The sequence below is a fragment of the Mya arenaria genome, chromosome 16 (assembly GCF_026914265.1).
Source record: "Mya arenaria isolate MELC-2E11 chromosome 16, ASM2691426v1".
NCBI classification, from domain to species: Eukaryota; Metazoa; Mollusca; class Bivalvia; order Myida; family Myidae; genus Mya; species Mya arenaria.
This window is the reverse complement of record NC_069137.1, coordinates 38,885,035-38,897,351: the sequence shown is the minus strand read 5'-3', so window position 1 is coordinate 38,897,351 and position 12,317 is coordinate 38,885,035.

The following is a 12,317-nucleotide window of genomic DNA, read 5'->3' as shown; positions in this document are numbered from 1 at the left end:
CAACTTTTTATCATTTAATGAGATCCTTCGCGTTCTTCTGCATGTCAAAATATCGTGGCAACCTGATAGAACGTTGCATGTATGAGAGATTTACTATATGCTTAATAAACTGAACCGTTTACATAGGATGTCATTGTCACTAAGAAACCAATTTGTTCTACCCGATGTGAACAATTAGTGGAGATAACTTCGGCTCGTTACTAATGCATGTCTCTGCTGCTTCCGCGTTAAGATTATTAAATCTTTAACTTACGAGGAGTGGTCAACAATACCGTTGGTTGTTTTAATAAACCCAGCTTTTGATATCATGTATACTTATAGAAATGTTTAGTTCGATGCATCAAATGAAAAATTGATATCCTGAATTATATCACAAATAACGTTTTCAGCATTAAATAACATCAGTATATAAAGTTATGTATATAACTACTGCCGAAAATTTTCGGCATGAGATAAGACATTGGAAGTGGCAATATTCAATAACCAACTTTAATCTAACTTGAACGTAAGAGTAGAATCCGGCACTCATAAACGGCAGTCTTCCACCGCAACCATAAACGGCACTCATAAACGGCAGTCTTCCACCGCAACCATAAACGGCACTCATAAACGGCAGTCTTCCACCGCAACCATAAACGGCACTCATAAGCTGCACAGATTTAAATGTCTGGTGATAATTTTACATGTCGGCTTTAAAGCAACTGTGCACCAGATGATCAACATGCAACAAAAATAGAAAATTGTCATAAACTTGGTATTAATGAGAACAATGCAATGAAACTTACTAACTGAAGTACCACACAGTTTACAATTTATTTAAGTTGAGCAGGTATTTCGTAAACTTCCATTAAAAATGATAACTGGGTATGTCTACCTAGTAGATTTCATTCCTTATGCGTGATTGGCTAGTCGGTGTTATCACGTGATATTACCAAGTTAGGTCTATAGCTTAATTATGTCACCCGATTAGAGTAATGCAGCGTAGCTCAGTGGATACGACGCTGGACTGCAAGTTTGGCGACACGGGTTCGAATCCAGTCTCCGACACAATTTTTTTATACATTTTAGTACTTTTTTACAATTATGACATCAAAGCGTAACACATTCTATCAAATAATTGTCCTCAGATTAGTTACAGAAAACAACTTTTTTGGGTGACAATCTAGTGTACAGTCCCTTTAACCATGTCACCCACTAATGGCATTCATTCACAGTTTTCTTCTACGGAACTCACCCGCGGTACTTGCTTTAACCTCGTCACTCATTAATGGCATTCATTCACAGTTTTTTTCTACAGTACTCACCCGCAATACTGGCTTAAACCTCGTCACTCATTAACGGCATTCAATTACAGTTTTCTTTTGTAGTACTCACCCGCGATATTCGCTATAACCTCGTCACTCATTAACGGCACTCATATACAGTTTTCTTCTACGTTACTCACCCGCGAAACTCGCTTTAACCTCGTCACTTATTAACGGCACTCATTTACAGTTTTCTTCTACGGTACTCACCCGCGATACTCGCTTTAACCTCGTCACTCATTTACGGCATTCATTCACAGTTTTCTTCTACGGTACTCACCCGCGATACTCGCTTTAACCTCGTCACTCATTAACGGCAGTCATTCACAGTTTTCTTCTACGGTACTCACCCGCAATACTCGCTTTAACCTCGTCAATCATTAACGACAGTCATTCACAGTTTTCTTCTACGATACTCACATGCAGTAATCGCTTTAACCTCCTCACTCATTAACGGCATTCATTCACAGTTTTCTTCTACGGTACTCACCCGCGATACCCACTTTAACCTCGTCACCCATTAATGGCATGCATTCACATTTTTCTTCGGAACTCACTAGCGATACTCGCTTTGCCCTCGTCACTCATTTACGGCACTCATTCACAGTTTTCTTCTACGGTACTCAACCGCGATACTCGCTTTAACCTATTCACTCATTACCGGCACTCATTTACAGTTTTCTTTTGCAGTACTCACCCGCAAAACTCGCTTTAACCTCGTCACTTATGAGCGGCACTCATTTACAGTTTTCTTTTACGGTTCTCACCCGCGATACTCGCTTTAACCTATTCACTCATATACTGCTCTCATTTACAGTTTTCTTATACGGTACTCATCCGCGATACTCGCTTTAACCTCGTCACTCATTAGCGGCACTCATTTACAGTTTTCTTCTACGCTACTCACCCGCGATACTCGCTTTAACCTCGTCACTCATTTGCTGCACTCATTTACAGTTTTCTTCTACGGTACTCACCCGCGATACTCGCTTTAACCTCGTCACTTATGAACGGCACTCATGTACAGTTTTCTTCTACCGTACTCATCCGCGATACTAGCTCTAATCTCGTCACTCATTAACGGCACTAATTTACAGTTTTCATCTACGGCACTAATCCGCGAAACTCGCTCTGATCTCGTCACTCATTAGCGGCACTCATTCAGAGTTTTCTTCTACGGTACTCACCCGCGATACACGCTTTAACCTCGTCACTCATTAGCGGCACTCATTAACAGTTTTCTTCTACGGTACTCACCCGCGATACTGGCTTTAACCTCGTCACTCTTTAGCTGCACTCATTTACAGTTTTCTTCTACGGTACTCACCCGCGAAACTCGCTTTAACCTCGTCACTCATTAACGTCATTCATTGACAGTTGTTTTCTTCTACGGTACTCATCCGCAAAACTCATTATTGGTTCTCATTGACGGTACTCATCAATCATAACCATTCCGGTATTTCACCAACGGAACTCATTTACAATACTTATGCACATTACTAATAAACGGTGTTCTGTCACGGTCCTCATCGACGGTACTCATTCACGACTTTCATCCATCGTAAAATCCATGAGAAAACTTGGTACTCATTCATGGCATTATTTCACGGTACTCATCCCCGGTACTCATGCTGTTTAAACTGCACTATATTCATATGATGCACAGAGTGCAATTGAGTGCCTGTGTTATCCGACGAATATAAATTGTTTGAAAAACGTTGACCCACTATTTGCTGCTGCAATTTGTAATCACCAATCAATTAAGGATATTGCTGTGGTTTTTCATACGAGTACCTATTAATCTGTATTGAAAACTTATTAAATAGTTGATGATATATATCGGAATCCATCTCAGCGTACTGAAATGAATCAGGCTTTGAAATGCCAAATCTGTTTCCTTTTAAAGATAGTAATATTCGTTCTGTTATTATTTTTGGATCATCCCTCGAATTGAGATACTACAAAAACAGTTACGATAAAGGGAAAACAGTTGTGCTAACAAACTAGTCAAATACAGTGTTACAGTTGTAATGAAAATGGGGAATAAGAAGAGCGCAATATTTCTTTACTGTTGTATGTACTTGACAATACTTGTATCGAGTAATGCGACTTATATCCTCGATCGTCCTGGATGTCATTTGTATTTCACAATCGGAATGGGTGGTGCTTGTGTGGAAAAATGGCCTTACTGGACATGCGACCCAGGTTATGGCTATTGTAGACCCTGTCCAGCCGACTGTCCGGACGGTTCTCAGGGTGACGAGTTATGCCGCTGCACCAGCGAATGTCCCCTAGGTAAATGGGGACAATTCTGCAACCGAAATTGCGGATACAAATGCAGGGCTTGTGACCGGCGCAATGGAACTTGTTTAGTGTCATGTAATAATCTTTGTGTGGACGGGTGCCATTTGTCGAGCGGTTACTGCTTACTGAATTTATCCGACACTACAGACAAACAAGATTGCCGACAATTTGGAACATGCGACACGACGTACGGAAGATATACTCTTCTCGGATCAAGGACAACGAACTGTTCCGCATTGAAATCATCCATGAATTATCCTGACTTTGGAATACATTTAATTGGCTAAGTTTCTGGCTAATTATTTGTATACCAACTGATCAGTTTATAAGTGTAAGAAATTCGACAATAAAACCATTCATTTTTGTTTGTGAATTTTGGTAGCACGTTTTAAAGCCAAATGACACAAGCTATACTTAATTAATTGTAAAACAGCAAAAACTGACGTGTTAGATGTGTAAGATCAGACAAACGAAAATATCAGATATTATGATAAATTGTATTCCCGAAGTGAAGGAAATGAATCGAAACAGTAACATAGGTTAAAATGCAAATACATGTAAGACCATTAACAACCTGTTTTAAGTCTAAAGATTTGAATGATTTTCTCGATGTAATGATAACAAATATATATTGCATTTACAATCAATTTTAACATATATACTATTGAGCTTGTTCTACCAATACTTATATTGTTTTGTTCTTCTGTGAAAACTGTTTTTACTGCTTAAATTCATGCATTTGTGTACGTAGTATTTGCTATTAAGAGATAATAAACAGAAATGAATTGAATTGAGTTGAATTTGAAGTTTTAAGAATTTGCGAATTGAGCGAAACGAACGAGCTCTTCTTAGTCATTCAAATATAACGACAGGTCATCTACTTGTCTTAGAATGCTATCTCATGGGAGTATACATTGTCTACGCAAAATATGATGCAGAGCGTATGTATCGGACATTAAACATCAGTGAAAATTGAACTTTTAGGTTCATGAGTAGCTTTAACATTCTGCCAAAATCAATTCCCTTTTGTGTTATGTTTTCCTTTGATATGATATTCAGTGTGATCATACCACTTTGGCCATAGTGCAGTCATATAACCTTATTATTTTTTCTTTCAAATAAAACTTTATGTGATATTAAGTCTTTGTTAAAAGTGAAGTTTTATAACCGTATACTTCTAAAATAGGCCAAAACAACAATGGTGTGGTTATGGTTACATCTTGTCCATAAACAAGTTTCTGTTAAAGCCGATCAAATTCTAGCAAAGGTTCAAAATCGAAGACTTGACTTTGTTAATCGAAGAGGTGGTACAACTTATTGTACCGAGTGACGTTTTTCCCGCACTAGTTTAGCACCTGTGTAGAGTCTTAAACGGCTGTCAAAGTTTATCTCAATGCTGGTGTCCGTTTGATTAAATAAAATGTGTCAGTTAATGAGAAACCTTGCGTACTTCCGCATGACAAAATATTGCGACGGTGGCAACATATAATAACTATTCATGTAGGTGATATGAACAATCTGCGTTATTAAATGATTCATAGGATGCAATCGGCACTTAGCATCAAATGTGTTCACACAATGTGCCACAAATTACGAAGATAATTTCAGTTTTTGTAAATGATTGCATATTTCTGTTGTATCCTCGTTTAAACTTTTAAATCGTTATCCTACGAGGACCACCACATTTAATACAATTGTTTTAGTATACCAAAAAGGATGTATAGATGTCGAAAACAATGACGCTTATGAAGGACACCGAGTTTAATTTAAAATAAATGTACAGAAAACACGGTATTGCTGCCTTATAGTTGAGCATAGTAGATCGCAGTAAATCTTTAACCATTCACCAATCATTTAATATTTTTGCGTTCACAGCTATTAAATACACGTTTATAATATTGTTAAAAGTAATTAATATTTTCCATAAACGCATTCTTAAGTAAGTAGTTGAGGGTGTATCACTCAAATTTATGTTTTACATGTGTATGAACTCATTTTGAACAAGAGTGTCACTTTAAAAACGAACTGAAATTATATCCATTTATTGTTCACATCGGGTAGAACAAATTGGTTTCTTAGTGACGATGATATCCTATGTCAAAGGTTCATTTAATTCAGCATATAATAAAGCTCGTCTACATAAAACGTTCTATCAGGTTGCCACGATATTTTGACATGCGAAAGAACGCGATGGATCTCATTACAGTAAATGAAAAAGAGTTGTGTTTTATTTAACGGACACTTAGGTCAGAAGTCATAAAACATCTGAAAACATTTCCTTACTTAATTCATTTACCTAGGTAAGGTATCTCACTTATCAAATAATATAATCCAATCGTATATACCTTTTCCATTGTTTGGATACATACCTTTGAATTTAAAAATAATATAAGCAGCATTTCGACCTGTTTATCACGTGGTATACACACAGTGAAAAGGTGAGATATTTTTTTATAGTATAACCAATTATCACAACTCTTGGCTTTTGTCGTGTACTTCCGCATGTCAGCGACAAAATTTTGATTTGTGTTTATGGCAGTCGGGCAAAAGATTTACTTAACATATTTCTTTCTATAATAACTAAACAACGCTCACTGTTACATCATGCAATTATGTTAAAAGTACGTTTAAAACATAAACAAAAACAACAATTAAAAAAAAGACAGCTTTCATTGATCGATGTTAACAACTCGCAAAAAGGGAGACCTTTTTGACGCAATATGCAATCGTCGGATAACCCAGGTTCTTGATTAGGTTTAGCGCTTCGGCATCATCGTATGCATTGTTAATATAACTTGAACCGTGGATGACGACGATAAAAATTCGATCGAAGTAAAAACAATCATTTTTGCTGTTTATCACTCTGTCAAACTGCTTATACTCAATCCAGCTACTATTTCAAGAAGTATTTTGCTATTTCAAACTGTTTAGTAGTTGCCTCTCTTCCGACACTTGTTTAATCTGCTTAAACTTTGGGTTCTCTTTTTGTCACTTTTTCAAGCTGTGTATATTCTGCCTGGCTACTGTATCTAGTTCAAACTGTTTATACTATGGGCGTTTTTGTTGGTAGTAAACTGGTTTCGGTTTTATTTCGGTTTCACGAACTGTGTATTTGTTGTAACAGTTTCAAATAAAACCAAAACCAGTTTTAATCGTTTCTTAACGAAAACCGAAACCGGTTTTTGAAACTATCGAAACCCCTACCGGAGGCGGTTTCATCGGTTCGTTCCATCCGAAACCTAGTTTACTTCGAAAGCAACATGGCGGAAAGTGATCAACCACGTTTGTTGAAACTCAATCTTTTAGATAACAATGCCTTACAATGGGCAAATGAGCTGAATGCAAAGGATTATATTAGTAATTGTTTGGCTCAGCAGCTCCGCCATGTTATTGATAATGTACACAAAACCATGCACTTGTTACTTTAAGCAAAACTATCAAAACCGATTTCGTAACTGCTGAAACCATTGAAACCAAAACTGAAACTGGTTTGGTATCAACAAAAACGCCCTTAGTCTCGCTTCTATCACTGTTTCAAGCTGTTAAAACTATGGTTCCCGTTTTTCACTATTTTAATTTGCTTAAAGTATGTCTCACGTCTGTCACTCATTTCAGTTGCTCAAACTCGGATTCCTAACTGCACAAGTTATATAAAAATCAACTATAATGACGGTATTTGATGGATGCAACATCACAAATTATGTAACATTAACAATGTATGTTTATGCATTTTCCTGTACATTCCAACAAGGTCTACGAGGTATCAAAACAAAGATTTAATGAAAATAAATACGGTTTTGTTAAATCTTATTTTAAAGTAATAGTGCATCTTTAACGCATGGCTATGCTGCTTCAGCGTTACATTTTTTAAATCTTTATCTTACGAGGAGTGGTCAACAATACCGGTTGTTTTAATAAACCCACCTTTTGATATCATGTATACTTATAGAAATGTTTAGTTCGATGCATCAAATGAAAAATTGATATCCTGAATTATATCACAAATAACATTTTGAGCATTAAATAACATCAGTTTATAAAGTTATGTATATAACTAGTGCAGAAACTATTCGGCCTGAGATAAGACGTTGGAAATGGCAGTATTCACTAACCGACATTGATCTAACCTGAACATAAGAGAAGAATCCAAGTGTTTTTATTTAACGGTGTTTTTATCTTTATTCTATTCCTACGCACTCATAAACGGCACTATTCCACCACACTCATAAACGGAACTCATAAACGGCACTCATAAACGTCGCTCACTAACGGCAATCTTCCACCGCACTCTTCCACCGCACTCATAAACGGCACTCATAAACGACACTATTCCACCGCACTCATAAACGGCACTCATAAACGGCATTCATAAACGGCACTCATAAACGACACTATTCCACCGCACTCATAAACGGCATTCATAAACGGCATTCATAAACGGCACTATTCCACCGCACTCATAAACGGCATTCATAAACGACACTCATAAACGGCACTATTCCACCGCACTTATAAACGGCACTCATAAACGGCACTCATAAACGGCACTATTCTACCGCACTCATTAACGGCTTTTACCTCGTCACTCATTAACGGGACTCATTCACAGTTTTCTTCTACGGTACTCATCCGCGATACTTGTAAACGGTACTCGTCGACGGTACTCATTCATCATACCCATTCCGGTAATCTTCCAACGGTACTCATGTTCACTACACGGTACTAATAAACGGTATTCATTCTCGGTGCTCATCCATGGTATTCATTCATGGCATTCTTTCACGGTACTCATCCACGGTACTCATTCTGTTAACACTGCACTATTATATATCCCGATAATGCACTCGATGGTGCAATCTAGTGGCTGTGTTATTCGACGACAGAATATTGTTTAAAAAACGTTGACCCACTATTTGCTGTTGCGATTTGTAATCGCCAATCAATAAAGGATGTTGCTGTTGTTGTTCATACGGGTACCTACTAATCTGTATAGAAAACCTGTTAAATGGTTGGATGGTTGGTGATATATATATATCGAATTTCCTCTCAGTGTAGTGAGATAAATCAGGCTTTGAAATGCCATATTTGTTTAGTACTGTTCGTTCTGGTATTATTTTTGGATCAACCCTCGTATAGAGATAGTATAAAAACAATTACGTTAAAAGGGGAAACAGTTGTGCTTTACAAACTAGTCGAATAAAGTGCTAAGGTTGCAATAAACATGGGTGATAAGAAGAGCGCACTATTTCTTTCCTGTTGCATGTACTTGACAATAGTTGTATCGAGTAGTTTGCTTTTTATCCTCGATCGACCAGGATGTCATTTGCATGAATCAACTGGAATGTGTGGTTGGTGTGTTGAAAAATGGCCTTATTGGATATGTGACCAAGGTTGTGGCTGGTGTAGGCCCTGTCCGGCCGACTGTCCGGACGGAACTCAGGGTGACGAATTATGCCGCTGCACCAGCGAATGCCCCTTAGGTAAATGGGGACAGTTCTGTGACAAAAACTGCGAGTACAAATGCAGGGCATGTGACCGGCATAATGGGACTTGCTTAGTATCCTGTAATCGTTTCTGTGTTGACGGGTGCCATTTGACGACTGGTTACTGCCTTATGAATTTAACCGACACTACAGACACACGATTTTGCCATCGATTTGGATCATGTGACACGACGTACGGACATTTTACACCTTTCAGATCAAGGACAACAAACTGTTCCGCCGTGAAATCGTCCATGAGTTATCCTGACATTGGAATTCATTTAATTGGATAAGTCTCTGGCTAATTATTTGTATACTTACTGATCAGTTTATAAGTGCAACATATTCGACAATAAAACCATTCTTTTATGTTTGTGAATTTCGGTAGCACGTTTTAAAGCAAAATGATTTTACCATCAATAATTACAAAACAGCAAAAACTGACGTGTTGGATGTGTAACATAAGACAAAAAATATCAGAGAAGTAGATTGTATTTTCGAAATGAAGAACATGAATCAAATCAGTTACAAAGGTTGAAATGCAAATACATGTAACACCATTAACAATATGTACTAAGTCTAAAGATTTGAATGCTTTTGTCGACGCAAACTTACATACATTTTAACTTATATTTTATTGAGCTTGTTCTGCCCATACTTATATTGTTTTGCTCTTCTGTGAACACTGTTTTACTGCTTAAATTCATGCCATTGTGTACGTTGTATTTGCTATTAAAAGATAATAAATGGAAATGAATTGAGTTGAGTTTGAAGTTTTAAGAATTGTGAAATTGAGCGAAGTAAACGAACCCTTTTTAGTCATTCAAATATTACTACAGGTTATCTAACTGTCTAAGAATGCTACCTAATGCGATCATACATTGTTTACGCAAACTGTGATGCAGATCATATGTATTGATGAGAGGCAGTAGGCGGACCATAAAACACCAGTGAAAATTGAACTTCTTAATGATCAGTGTGTGTATACTACGTGATAAATTACATCATTAATACTACGTCGGGGGGCAGCATTTTGCTTTGAATGAAGAATTTTAATAAAAATGACTTGATAATTTCTTCACTATTCTTAACGAAACCTAGCGTAGTCTACGCCGCGTGCGTAGCCCCGACATTTTTTATCACAGTTTGATTGAAAGTTTAATTTCTTCAAACACTGACGGAGCAGATCATTATTTTGAAAACAATAAAATTATCCTTCAATACGATCTAAAAACGCACTTAAGTATTTGTTTAGCTGATACTTGTAGCGTCGTTAACCATTGGATAAACGTCGTTGCGCTAATCCAATTGGAGTGCAATATCAAATGAATAATTACGGCATAACGCCTTGCGTATTATACAATATAAACTGCAAGTTTAATTTGGTGAATGTAATTATAAAAAGCTTAAATTCAAGTTTGCACGTTCACGTGCGTACATACTTTTGCGCGCTATTGTCCGCATTTCTTTTTACGAATTACGGGATTTTGTCTTGCATAGATTGCGTGTGTTCTTTATTTTAATGACGTTAGCAGCAGCTGTAGAATGAAGAGAGACCACTGAATTACACCCAACAACTTCAATGGCAAAAGTGAGAATATTTGTGTTACTCCTGACCGAATCACGCCAAAACAGACTCCATGTCATACTTTTTCAAGTGGGGTACCGTTTTGGTCCATAGCCTCTAGGTTCATAAGTAGCTTTAACATTCTGCCCAAATCAATTCCCTGTTGTGATATTTCCTTTGATATGATATTTAGTGTGATCATACGACTTTGTCCATTGTGTAGTCAAATAACCGTATTCTTTTTGCTTTCATATAACATTCAATGTGATAATAGGACTTTGTTCATAGTGAAGTTCTATAACCGTTTACTTCTTCAAATAAACAATTTCCAAATAAAATTGAACATAGGCTCAAACAACATGGTGACATTTTGTCGTTAACAGGTTTCTGTTAAAGCCAATGACATTATAGCACAAATATATTCAATATCGAACATTTTATTTTGTTAATCGAAGGGGTGGTAAGTTATTGTTCCAAGAGACGTTCTTTCTGCACTAGTTTAGCACCTGTGTAGAGTCTTAAGCGACTCTTATACAGCTTATCTCAGGGCTGGTGTCCTTTTAATTAAACATATTTTGTCGCGTACTTCCGCATGTTAAAACAGCGCGACAGTGACAAACTATAATAACGTTACATGTAGGTGATATGCACAATCTGCGTTATTAAATGATTCATAGGATGTCATCGGCACTTAGCATCCATTGGTTTCACCCCATGTGGCACAAGGTACAAAGATAACTTTTACAGTTTTTGTAAATGATTGCATGTATGTGCTGTTTTTACGTTAAACATTTAAATCGTTATGTTACAAGGATAGGTCAACAATATCGTACTTATTTACATTAAACATTTGTTTTGATACCTCGTAAACCTTGTTGGAATGTGCAGGAAAAAAAAAGAATAAACATAAATCGTTAATATAAGTTACATCATTTCTGATATTACTTTCATGAAATGACGTCATTATAATTTATTTTATATATAACAAATGCAGTTACCTTTTTCAGCTGGAGATGTGTCAATGGCTATATTCAATACAATTTTTATACTTATCCTTTGACATGTCTCATTGATGTCGTTTAGTGTATTGGTCAACTATCTTTCTAATCCAATGAAAGGTATATCGTAGTTGATTTTTAATATGGGACCAGGTCACACTCTGCATTTAAACATTGCCACATAATACAATATAGAACTGGATTACCTTATTGCTATTAAACACGTGCATGAACAGACGTTTGTTTTTATAATACTGTGTAAAATCGGACACTAAGCGAAAACAGTTCGCTGTTTTCACGACGGAATTTTTTTTAGAAAACGAGTTTAATAGCGGATGTAGATATTAACCAGAACAGATTTCGGACTTAACAGAAATATTTTGCTACAGGTCAGAACTATTTTCCAAAACGGCATACTTATTATGAACAAAACCAACTATTTTTTCATTTAAATTTTTCAACATATAAGAAAATATGTTTATCGGGCATTACAAGACGCAATGTCTTCACTTATAAAAAAAAAGTAGTAACTATTTAGTTACTGCAGGATGCTTCAAAATATTAAATTGATTTACGATGATATAGAAGGATACCATACTTGACATAATATTAAGTTGCCAGTATGTTAGGGGTCCCTGAATGCATTCTTACGTATTACGTA